The sequence below is a fragment of the Carcharodon carcharias genome, chromosome 1, assembly GCF_017639515.1.
Source record: "Carcharodon carcharias isolate sCarCar2 chromosome 1, sCarCar2.pri, whole genome shotgun sequence".
Classification (NCBI taxonomy): Eukaryota; Metazoa; Chordata; class Chondrichthyes; order Lamniformes; family Lamnidae; genus Carcharodon; species Carcharodon carcharias.
This window is the reverse complement of record NC_054467.1, coordinates 140,807,807-140,821,156: the sequence shown is the minus strand read 5'-3', so window position 1 is coordinate 140,821,156 and position 13,350 is coordinate 140,807,807. Positions and strand designations below refer to the sequence as shown.

At 47.3% G+C, this 13,350-nt stretch overlaps 1 protein-coding gene across 16 annotated transcripts in view; it reads right to left on the bottom strand.

Moving 5' to 3' along the window:
* Window positions 1–13,350, bottom strand: part of LOC121287879 (LIM and calponin homology domains-containing protein 1-like) — a 518,147-nt gene that overhangs the window by 145,496 nt on the left and 359,301 nt on the right. The gene's annotated exons all lie outside the window — the stretch shown is intronic.

The following is a 13,350-nucleotide window of genomic DNA, read 5'->3' as shown; positions in this document are numbered from 1 at the left end:
TAGTGAAGCCAGTAACGACAGCAAAACTGACAATGCTTGTAATAAATATATATCTATACTCTGGTGGCTTAGTGGTAATGTCACTGGACTAGCTAATGCTCTGGGGATGTGGGTTCTAATTCCATGTTAGCTGGTGGAATTTAAATTTAAATAATAAATCTGGAATTATAAAGCTAGTCTCAGTGATGGTGACTAGGAAACTATCACCAATTGCCATAAAAACCCAAATGGTTCACTGTGGCGGCTTGAGGGACGACCACAGGTAAAGGAGAAGTGCCACTTGTCAAGAAAAGACTGCTGGATTTGAAGGTAGCAGAGGCTCCTACCTGGACTATACATCGACTCCTACCTCCGAAATCTATCTTTCATGCTATCTACAGACGCCACGATGCATATTACAAGAAGTATATCGATGTGAAGAAAGGTGCCACTGATGGCGTTTCAGTGGGCAGAATTTTCTGTTTGTCGGGCGGGTGGGCCCGACCCAATTGGCAGTGGCACAGAGCCAATCGCCGCCGGTGAAACAAGCCGCGCCGTCATTTTGCACGGGCAAGCTAATTAAGGCCTGCCTAGCACGTTTCAGACTCCCATGTTCAGCGGGAAACTCAAATTGGCGGTGGGCGTGTTCAGACCGCTGGTTCCAGTGGGGAACCGGCAGTCTATATAAAGAATGGCCAGGCAGCCTCCTTTAGGCTGTTCACCATGGCCAGTGACCAGGCACCAGAAAAGGTGAGGGCAGAGGAGGAGGAGGTGGGCAGGCTGCGGGAGAGGCCAGCAGGGGGCCAATGTGCCCCTTGGTTCTCCGATGCCTGCCTTGTTGTCCTCCTGGAAGAGGTGTCGAACCATCGGGAGGTGTTGTTTCTGGAGGATGGGCCCCCATGTGACCAGGCAGGTGTGGCAGGAGGTGGCGGAGGCTGTTAGCTCTCAAGATGCTGTGCGGCACACAGGGACCCAGTGCTGCAAGCGCTTCAATGATTTGCTGCGCTCTGGAAGGGTGAGTACCATGTCAGCCTTGGCCATTTTACCCAGCAGGTAGCCTTAGCCTTTGAGGACCCCCCCCACACCCAACATCTTAGTGTCGTTACTTCATTGGGCATTTGGCACAGGCTGGGTGGGAAAACAGATAGTGACCATGCTTACATCAGCCTTAGTGATTGAGGAGAAGATGGGTTCCCCCCACAGCATATGTTGGTGTTTGTCGCATTTGAGTAGCCCGGGGGCAACTTGCAGGAGAGGCAGCTAGATACATACTCAGAACTCCAACACATGTCTGATGGTGATGAGATGGTGGAAGGGGAGCCTCAAGGTGTCGTGGCCAAGAACCATCTGCTGGTCATAGCGCCGCACCTAGTTGCACCTCATTGCCATGGGCGCTAAGACCCGTGTGTTATTCAAAGTGATGGATGCCAAATGTGTCCAAGGTGGCCATTGGGGGACGGGGTTGGGACCAGCCGTACTATCTTCTGGGGACTGATCACCAGTAGTGTGGACAGGAGCCACTGGAGGCCTCAGATGGGCCACTGTGGTTGGGGCTCGGGGTGCACGTGCAGAGTACGTGAGCGATCAGCCCCAAAAAATGCTCTTCTCTGTTCTGCAAGCAAAAACAATAGCCGGGATCATCAGAGGACTGGTGGTGGGCACGTCCTGCTGCAGCACCTCACCACTTATGAGGAGCAGGCCATGGAGCTGGGGAGGAGGCAGGCGACCAGGTCGCAGGTGTCGGTGAGGCTGGGGTGCAGCAGCCAGATATTTGAGGCCCATAGTCCTACCCACTCTGTCTCCCCACCATCCAAAGCACTGGTGATTGCTGCAATCGTTAATGCTGCAACACTGTTCATTCACAGACTGAAACAGTCAGGCGTGTGGGTGATACACAAAGGTCCCTCGGCTCCTTGAGGATGTGCGTCTCTAGCACTTTCCAAAGTTGCCTTATCCCATTTTTGACCACTATCCCCATGGCCTAACATGCCATGGCATCACTGCGGACAATCCAAAGACTTATATCATCTCAGGAGGGTTCATACCTCCACCACCCTTTCAGCCAGTTCATCCCACATTACTCTGTCCAAAAGGTCTTCAGCACCTCACCTGTCAACCTCATGGCACTCAACTTAAATAAATGCCACCACGTTAGTCATCCCTGCTCCAAGGGGAAATGTTGCCTTGTGTTCACCCATTCTATGCCCCTCATAATGGTATGAAGGTCAATAATGTGACCTGTCAATCTCCTGTGCTCCACAGCAAATGTTGCAAGTGTTTGCAATGTTTCCTCATAACTCCAACTCTCCAGACCAGCATGCATCCTGGTCAGGTACCTCTGCACTCTCCCCACTCCAATGCCATCCCTCCCATGAAGCGCAGGTCACAACTGGATGCAGAAGTGTAGCTGTGGCCTCGACAGTGTTTTCTGCATTTGACCTCCCTTTTCCTACATTCTATTCCTCAGCTAATAAAGGCAAGTCTGGCTTTTACCTTGTTAAATGTCTTATGCCCAGCAAGGTCCCTGTAATCGTTGTGACTTCCCATGGTCCTACCATTTCTCATGTATTCCCATGCCTTGCTTGTATTGCCCAAGCACTTAACCTCACACTTATCCACATAACAATCCATGTGGCATTCCTTAGGCTCTCTGACCAGCCTGTTTGCATGCGCGTGTAATGTTTGGGCCTCCTCTTGACTATTCACCACCCCTCCAATGTTCGCCTCCTTAGGTTCTTGAAGGGTGAGCGACTTATGAGGCTGGGGGGGAAAGGGATGAAAGGTGTTACTGACTGAACGCTAACTGTTGCACTGTCCTTGTTGTTAATTTCAGCATCACCACCGCATGGCCGCCAGCAACAAGTCCAGAGCCCCCCCTCCACACCTGAGGGCCAACACTTGCAACTTACATCACATCATTTCAGCGAGCCCGGCACCAGCACAGCGACAAACACATCGGTGGGGATTATGATGTCGGCTACTGTCCCGGGGCAGTGGAGAGGGCACTTCACAATCGCTGGAGGAGATGGCACAGACAGAGAGTATCGATGGCACCAGCAGCCAGAGGACTGCAGGAGACCAGGCACATGCTGAGTCGGGCAGTGATGATGTGCCTCTGGAGATGTCAGCCATGCAGCAGCTGCAGGACAAGCGGCAGGGTGCACGGGAACATCTGGCAGGGTTGCATGAGAGTGTGCTTCAGTTGGTCTCTGTGGCGGAGGAATCCAGGCAGACTGTCAGTGATGGCATGAACCTCAGGACAGAGCATCAGGCTTCCTCCTTTGAGAGATTGGTGACTCTCATGGAGAGGGGCTTCCAACAGATTGATCATCATCTGATTGGGTTACGCTCTGACCTGCAAGCTCTCACAATGCTAATGGCCACAGGTGGTCATTGGCAATGTGGGAGATGTTCTGGCCACCAAGTGTCCCAGCTCAGTGCCCATCCATCTCCGGTGAACAGGGAGATCCAATGTGAGCTCACGTCGACGCAGCAGCTGCCTGTCATCGGTGTGAGCTCCTCTCAGGGTGCTCCGGATGAGGGCAGCAGCTCCTCTGCCCCTCTGCCAGTGACCGTTGCATCTGCTGAGGCTGTGACAACTGGGGAGGTGCCAGTTCTGGAACTGGTGACTCCCTCCCTGGCAGGGCCAGCACAGGCTGCATGGGCCAGAGGACGGCCGCCAAGGTCATCGAGGCCAACAGGACAGCAGAGTCAGCAAGCTGTCTCAAAAGACACTCTGAGCGATGGGGCGGCACCTAGACATAGCATCCGCAAACGAAAGCATAAGGCACATTAAGCACTCCATGGGTTTGTCGCTGGTGATTTTGTGTTGGCCCTAGATTAGGGAATGTTTCATGATCAGCGTCTGAGCGACGTTTGTAGTTTTTTTTGGTGGCAATAAAGTCCACTTTTCTGACCATGGCTGAGGGTGTTTCCTTTGTGCTGCATTTGTATGTTTCACAGATATATCACGAGTGTTTGAGTGAACATTGATGTTTATGTACTAGGCCCTCAGTTGCAGATAATGAGGTGGAAGACGTAGCACCTTAGCGCCACATGTGGAAGTGCCATGCAATGCAGGTCCTGCAGATCCATGTGTGTGGAGCTAGCTGAAGGTTTGTTGGATTAAAGTGTCCCGGATGTCCCTGCCTCCTTGGTGTAGTAGCGGGTCGGCGTGCTGTCCCTCATCATTGCCCTGTGCCTCCTCATCCTCTGAGCCACTGCTGGATTCATCATGTGCAGCCGCATCCACTGCATCAAGGTCTTCATCGTCAACTGCATTCCCCCTTTCCAGCGCAAGATTGTGCAGAGCACAGCATGCTACCACTATCACAGAGACCCAAACTGGGGGGTACTGGAGTGCACCCCCTGAGCGGTCCAGGCATCGGAAGCACATCTTGAGAAGACTGATGGCTCACTCCACCACAGCCCTTGTGGAGACATGGCTCCTATTTTAGCGCTCCTCAGCTCCTGTTCTTGGATGGCAGAGAGGCATCATGAGCCACCTTCTGAGGGCATAGCCCTTGTCACCCAACAGCCATCCAAACAGCCGAGCCAGAGCACTGAAGAGCCCCGGCACCTGGGAGTGTCTGAGGATGTAGGCGTCGTGGGAGCTGCCTGGTTACCTTGCACAGGCTTGTAGAATCAGCATCCTGTGATCACACACTATCTGCATGCTCATGGAGTGGAAGCCCTTCCTGTTGACGAAGGCACCGGCCTCACCTGCTGGCTCCTTGATGGCCACATGTGTGCGTCTATTGCACCCTGAACACGGGGGGAAGCCAGTAATGGCTGCGAAGCCTCTGGCTCGCTGTGTCTAACTTGCCTGGTCGCAGCGGAAGTGGATGAAGGTCAATGCCCGTCTGAACAGAGTGTCTGTAACCTGCTTAACACAAGTGTGTACATTGGGAGACACTGCAAAGATCACCCACTGACCCCTGGAAGGAGCCAGATGCATAGAAGTGGAGGGAAACTGTGACCTTCAGAGCCGCTGGCATGGGGTTTCCACCCACACAGTTAAGGGAGATCTCAGGGCCAATCATCTGACAGATGTAGTTCACTGTCCCCCTTGAGAGTCGGAGCCTCCTTCGGCACTGCACCTCAGTCATATTGAGGTAGCTGCTTCGCTGCCTGTATACCCTGGCAGCAGGATAGCGGTGTCTTCTGCAGCCCCTTCCGCTTTGGACCACCTCTAGGCCCTGCACCCCTTGTGCCTGCGCCTGGCCTCCCAAAGCTGGCTCCCCTGGAGGCTGATTGTTCACTCCTGGCCTCCTCCTTATTCTAACCTTCCCTTCCTCATCAGAGGAGCTGCCTCCAATGGAGATGTCAGAACCCATACCCAGGCTAAATGGAGGCCTCCAGAAAGCTGCAGGCCTGATAAGGATTACTGCAGACTGGTGAGCTGAAGCTTCAAAGTACAGAGAAAGCTATTGGAAGTCGATCTGAACTGCTGACAATCACACAGGCAAGTTTAAAACACTTTCTGCATTAAATACTTCAGATAAAACTTTAACAACCCCTCTGAGCCCACATATCCACCTGTGAATGAGGTTTGTTAAAAATCAGTTGCCCGCCTGCCCGTTGGGCCCATGTGCTGAGGTGAAGATCACACGGGCTCCTCAAAATCGGCTTCAATTGCCGAGTTAAGGGCCTTAACAAGGCCTTTAATTAATGGCGGGCGCATGTCACACTCATAGAGCGCCCTCCCACCTAAATATTGTGATGCCGCCCCTGACATTGGGATGCTCGCACAACATTTTAAACGCTGACGTGTGGGCTCCGCCACCCACACGTCAGCCATAAAGTTCTGTCCAGTGCTCCTGATGGGCTATGTTATCCTCAGCTACATTTGGGGATTCAGCCACATTAAGCGCGATCGCTGGAGGAAGTACCGCTAAATGGTCTGCTAATACATCACAGCTCAAAGTCACAATAGAAGGTGACAAAATCTCTCAGTGAATTGCAAATTTTTTATTGAACGTTTATATCGTTTTTGTGTTTTTTACACCACTTGGTGACAAGTAAAACTCATTGCTAATGTTTTAAAAAATCCCCTTGAAGGAAGGAAATCTGCTGTCTTTATCCGGTCTGACCTACATGTGACCCCAGACCCGCACAGAAATGTGGTTGAATCTGAACTGAAATGGCCTAGCAAGCCACTTAGCTCAAGGACAGTTAGGGGTGGGCAACAAATGCTGGCCTTGTCAGTGACGCCCACATCCTCTGAAAGAATAAAGAATATTAGAAATGCTGAATGAACCTCATTAGCATGCAACCAGTTAGCTGTGAATGCTGAACAGACAATCCAAGGCAGCTCGCTTATCGAAGAGAGCAGGAAATCAGCCAGCTGTTATTCCTCCTGGCTCCATAAAAATAGAAAGAAAATTTCAACCATCTTTGGAGTGGCCCCTATTGGTCTGCTGGGCGGGCTGCTCCACAACAAGTGGGGATGCACCGTATATTTCACAGTCTTTGGTCCACAAATATTGTACCATCATCTTGGGTGGGTTAAATGATATGGAGCATTTGAACAAGGTTAATTTAATTATTCCTAATAATTAAAAGGTGCAATTAATTTATTCTACAGCTAAAGAGAGGTTTTGCCTCCTACCTGAGGTTAGCTGATGGCCTGGAATTTGAAGTCAGCAACGGCGGCAAAACTGACAACGTTTGCCCTAATTCTCCTCTGAAACTGACAGCAACATCTGAAGTCTGCACACGTGCAGTTAAATCTACATATGCTGTCAGTGATTCTATGCTTCCCCATAGGGTGTAGTGTTGAACTCACCTCAGGCTGCAAGCAAGTATAAATTGTTGAACTGACTCAAACTTGTCCTTTTACACCATTAGAGTTGCTGTAAAAATCCTTCAAAAATTAGACCTTGTTGAAAGAGATGCAAATTATTAATATTGTACCAAGTTCATAATTACCGCTCAACAGCTCCACTGACCCTGAGAAGCTACTTTTATTCTTGTACAGTGCCAAATTTCTCCATTCACACATTGTAAAATTATTTTTTTAACAGTTATGATTTTCAACTTCTACCTTAATCCCATGCGTATTTCCCAATCATTTATTTTGCTCTGTAAAATTTTACTTCAAAATGAAAATTTCAAAGTATTTTTGCTTCCTACTTTGCCGTCTGTGAGAATATTTAAATGTGATTGGCTGTTTACCCTACTTGCTGACATCACTGCTGCTGGTTACCTGAACACTCGCTTGACTTGATGCCAGATAAAAATAATATTGGGAAGGGGAAAATCCAGGCTACAGAGATCACTAGATGTTTGTGGGCAGCTTTCTTCAAGTGGATGCTATAGCTTCACCAATGTGGGCCATAGTCAACTTAACCCAAACCAGAAGCAAACCTGGAGTCAGGCTCCCTAAACGAGTTGATTCAGTCCTTGACATGACTTTACACAAGTTCAGTGCAGGCGAAGCCAAAGCTGCTTTGCACCATTCGAGTAAATACACTTGAGGACTAAATAGAATAAGTTCAGAATAATATAATTAACTCAGTGATTACAGTAAGTGCTCCTCTGACAATGATATTTTAGAGGGAGCAGAAAGCCAACTCATATTGTTAGTGATATTAAATATCCAAGCTTTTTAAAATCCATTAATTATTCTATTTAATATGATCCATGATTTGTGAATCCCCTCTACTGCCAATTGGTTTCAGTACTGCAATTTTAATTTCAGCAGCAAAATTTCCTAATACTCAGCTTGCTTAATCGTTACTATATAATCCTGTAGCAGCATTTAATCTTGAATTCCAGTGGAGTATTGACAGGAAAACTATACCCAAAGCACCATCTCAATTACAGAGCGAATAACCTTTTATTAGACCTGTGTTAAAAAAAGTTTACCTCTTTGTTGCCATTTTGCCTAATTAGTTTGTTGAAATAAATGCTGTTGTTCCACTGACCTATCAAGCTCCATTGGCCCCACCACCCCCTTAAACAGTACCCCAATGGAAAGCGTCAAACTTCATTTAAGGCAGGATGTAGTCTTTGTCCTATGGTAGCATAGTTTAATGAATTGGTGAATGCCAAAATATAGAGAGAGAGCAAAATAAGGACAAATTAATTTTGTATGAGGTTCAAGGGTCAGCTCTCTTCCACAGTAGAATGCCATAGTAATTTCTTCCTGTCACAAATGTCAATATTGTTTGTAGTCATGAATCAATGCACAATGCACCACTATACCCAGACAAAATCAATTCTTCTCAGTTCAGCTTGAATTTAGACTGGGTTTTGACTTTTGTTAATTACACACACCATTCTTTGCATCCTTCATTTTCACTATAGCTTCAGCGGTTCTTTCAAGCAGCTGGAGTCAGTTTTCTGAGATATTTTCCTTATTTTTATCAGTTGCAACCTGTTGTTATTCTTCTTGCTTTCCCTGCCCAAAGGCAGGTCCTTGGCAATTACTTGCCAAACCATGGCAAAGTGCCATGATTTTTTACTATGGGTACAGTGGGAGGCAGGCCCCAGCCCAGACATCCGCTCCCATGTCGGGTATGCAGAGATTGGAGAATTCCTGGCTCTGTGAACACAACCTTTAAAAATAGCCACCCACCATTGGGATTTTCGTTCCAGGAGCGCAGGCTGGATTAGAACTGTGGAACAAATGCAGAGGCTGCCTGGTGCAGAGGGAGCTGGGCGGAAGGCCTGCCTCTGTGCTCTAATGCTTTGTTGAATTAAATAAAAAAAGATCAAAACAAAAAACAGTCCTCCAGCCCTCATCCCCTCTCACCCTCCATATACTCTCCATGCACCATCAATGCCACTTCATGCCCCCACCCACCCCCATTGCCCCTCATATACCCTATGCCAACCCATGCCCCTCTACCCAATCCCCAAGGCCCCTCCTATGCCGCCCACATTCCCATGGCCCTTTATAGCCCCTTAGTGTCAACTTAGTGCCAACTCATGCCAACCCATGCCATCCCACCCACCATTCTTTGCCCTTACCCCCTCAATACCAACTCACCTCGTATCCTTTGACAATTTCTTTACAGCTTTGACAGTTCCAAGGAGTTCATGCACTTTTTATGCACAATCATGTTTAATTTTAACAATCCCAAAAGGTGCCTTACCTCTCCCAAAGGGGTAATGAGGCTATCCGAATGAATCCACCCAATTCAGACCAGCTCTCACCAGGTCTAATCTGCACACTCCGGGTTTCGCGCTCCTGGCCTATCAAAATTCCACTTCAGTGGAGGCAGATGCCTTCATAAACTGCGCATTCGCGAACCCTAGTCCGACTCTAGTCTCGCCCCAGTGAAAATTGGAAGTGATGTATTCGGGGGCGAGACTTAGAATTTATTGGCTCATCGACCTCTCCATGGTGGTGGAAATCTGGGCCCCCAAGTGTACCTCAGCCAGAATGGGAACCAAACCCCCTACTGTTGTTCCTTTGACCTTCTATTGAGCTCCATCTGCGCCTCCCCCCCTTAAATAGTATAAATTTCATCACATTTCCGCTTCTCTTCAGCTCTGAAGAAGAGTCATACAGACTCGAAAGTTTAACTCCGTTTCTCTCTCCGCAGATGCCGCTAGATTTGCTGGGTTTTTTCAGCATTTTCTGTTTTTGTTTCAGATTTCCAGCATCTGCAGTATTTTGCTTTTACCCCGTGCTGTTGGTGTTGATCTGTCTAGCCAAATGAATTAACTAGCCCCCAAGCCTGTTGCTATGCCGCCTAATATACAAAAGGAGGAAAGCAACACCATCAGTTGCATCCCAGGTGGGGATTTTCCAGTCCTGCGGGAATTGTCACAGGCAGGACAGGAAACTTGACAGACCAGCCGAAGACCCACTGACTTTGGGTGGGAGTTTCCAGTTCAGCGGCGGGTGGCCCTAGTCTCCTCGACAGACTCAGGCTCCTGGTTTCACATGAGCCTGAAGGGAGCTGCATGTAATCAAAGTTTCCACTTTTATTTTGTGCATTTTTACTTTTCTGGAGGTAATTATTTGCTAGTGTTGCCCTTCCATTACACAAAGTCCATTTTCCGCCTAGTATTGAATATGCCCAGATAGGTAAAATATTGAGATACCCTCGCCCTATAAGTACAACCAAACCATGTACCAGTAGAATCCTTTTACTTACACTGATGGCTCTGTTAATAATCCATAAAAGATTTTAAGGTAAAATGTAATTATTGAATTTGAGTAGGTGAGGCCTGAGGAAATGTACTATTTTTCCTATCATACATATTGTTTCTCAGCTCCTCAGACTTACATTTCAATTGGTTCTGAGTTGCTTTTCAAGTCACCAAGCTGTTTGTGGCTTTACATTTTTTCTCAGATTAGAGCAGCAGATTTTGGTTCAAGTGCACACTTTCCATTTTCCAGTGTTGTTTTCTCACCATTGCATAGGCCATGTCTCCAATCTGCCTATTTTCAATTACTTATTATCACGGACTTATTGCCTCCAGCAATCCAGGAAAACACATGGTGGAAAAAATAGGCAATGGTAAATCCATTGCCTAATCTTTAAAGAAATACCAAACAATATAAAGCAATAGATGGATCAAACTTTTAGCAACCTCTCTTGCCTTCTGGTGAATACACCAGAGACACTAATTACTTGAGTAAACCCCTGCCCCCTTAAGGAGCTGCCTCAACTGCATCTGTAGATTTTTTTTCCCATGCACACCATGGGTGTTCCTCATTACAGCACAGTTGCAAGAAGGTCTGTTTTTGAAAGTTCTCCTTTTAATTAACAGTAACTCAGTTATTCCCATTTTCAATCAAACAGCATGCTGGGAATGCTTCGTCAAAATGAATCGTACAAGTCTACCTCAAGCATGACAATGTGACAATACTGAGGCTATATGGAGAAAAATTGAACTATGCCTGTGCTCCATAAATCCGGCATTTTGAGATATGTAAAACAACGTGGATTATTAAAACTGCCCCTTTGGATATGGTCTCACAACACCTTTGGGGGAGGTGAGGCATCTTTTGGGATTGTTAAAATAAAACATGGTTGTGTGTAAAAAATGCATAAGCGCAATGGAACTGTCAAAGCTGTCAAGGAGCTGTCAAAGGCTACTAGGTGAGTTGTTATGAGGGAGTAAGGACAAAGGGTGGTGGGTGGCATGGGCTGGCATGAGTCAGTGTCATACGGACTCGAAACGTTAACGCTGTTTCTCTCCCCACAGATGCTGCCAGACCTGTTGAGTTTTTCCAGCATTTTCTGTGGATTATTACAGATATGTTTGGTTGGAAAGCTTAAATTATTTTTGAAGTATTTCAAAATAGTATCCATTTCAAAGATATCCTGAGGTCTGTCAATAGTAAATGCTGGATGAATGGCTATGGAGGATATGTGAGGGCATGGGGTGACATGGGGGATATGTGAGATGATGGTTAGGGGGCAGAAATTATGGCCTGAATTTTTCCACCAGCGAGTTGGAGGCAGGGCCGGCTCGCTGACGCGAAAATGATGCGGGATGACAGGAACATTAAGGCAATTAAAGGCCCTGCCCGTCCAACCTTAAGGCTGGCGGGCAGGCCAGGAGCCGCAGCAGGCTTCTGAAAAAACATGAAACCTCATCCACTGGCGGAATGAGGATTCATGTCTGTTTTTAAAAAGTTTAATAAAGTTTTAGTCATATTGATTAACATGTCCCATCTCATGTGACATTGTCACATGAGGGGGACATGTTAATAACTTTTTTTTATTATTCTATTTTTGATGTTTAAAACACTGTCATCAATCTCCCTGAGACAGCGCTTAGTCTCAGGGAGATGTGCGCTCTTTCGCGTGACAGTTGGGGAATCCCTCCCCCCCCCCGCCCAGCACAGGAAGCGCATAGTGCTTCCCATTGGGCAGACTGTTGGGCGGGCCTTAATTGGCCTGCCCACTTAAAATGGCAGCGGGGCCCGTTTCGGTGGCGGCGATCGACTGCCCGCCCGCCGCCAAGCCGGTGGGACCCACCCACCCATCAAGGGCAAAATTCTGCCCTTTGTTCTAGAGCTGGGCTGATGTCCCAGTGAGCTGAGGCAGGCCTTCTAACCAGTCTGCCTAGGCACCCGCACTCTTCTGACGCTACCTTTGGGACTTGGAAAACTTGGGCCCTGCCCACTCACGTCTCCAGGAGGTGAAAATATAGCGGGTATGAACAGATGTGACAGGCTCGGCTTTCCAAGCTCAAGAAATGGCCAAGCTCACATTTCCTGAGCTCAACAGATGAAAATGCAACCATGTATATTCTATGTTTCCGCTCCCAAAGTAATGTGCTAAAATGATGCCGATGATGTCAAGGGAATGCTTGGGTTTGCTCAAAAGAATTCCAGGCAACTGGGGTTTCCAAACAATAGATTTCCAAACTAGAGGGGTTAAAGGTGCCTTGTGTTGGGGGTATTATCTCCTGCTATCTAGGGCTCTGTGTTCATCCCTCCACTGACCTGAGGAGTAGCAGATGGCTGAGGAGAAGGTAGCTACTGGTGATTCTCCTACTGTTGCTGTTCTTGCTGCCACTGCTCCACTTCTTTTTCATCTGAAGTTCAAGGCAGAGCTATATCAGTGGCCCCCATGCTGATCTGAAGGTTAACAGCTCTGAAGTATACCATCTGAACAAATCTGATGAGTAAAAGCCCTTTACTTAGGCAAGGAAGGAGGAGCCTGATCTCAGTATTTAACGCATATCAGTTGTTCAGTCCCATCAATCCCCATTGTCCTCTTGCCTTGTTTTCCCAGGCTAATCTTAGGAAGCCCAGGAAACCCATGCACACACAGTTAAATTCAGAATTCAGGGTTAAAAGAGCAGCTAATGAGCATCTTAGATATTTAAATGACAGAGCTGCCTGTCCCCTGGGGGTTTCCTGCACACTATGGAACACCACTGGGTTAAAGACAGAGTCAGCAGGTTCCTGACAACCACACAGGAACCCAGCCACCTTGAAGAGTTACAATTCCTTCCAACATCTCTCATCCATTTCCTTGGAAGATTGTTGTGGAGGCGGTGTTTGTACCTAGCACCTAATTTTCTGTAAGCTTGTTGATCAGCTGTGTTGCAAGTCATTATTATTGATAAGTAAATTTCAAGTAAGAAAGTTTTCATTGTCCATAACCAGCAAAGAGTTCTGAATATGATGATCTAAAAGTTCCATGTGGGAGACCAAAATGAACCAGAGCAAAATTATAATCCTGAGCCAATATTTCTCATTATGCAACAACACATTTTCTAATGTTATAAACTGTCTAATGTTAAAGTAAACAAAATGTATCCAATCATACCATAAAAAGAAATATTTACAGCTCAGCAATAAGCGAAACATAACTAAGCTGTTAGAGAAACACATACATTTCTGTAAACTTAGTGAAGTGGTTAATACTAACAACTGAACCCTCTACCGGC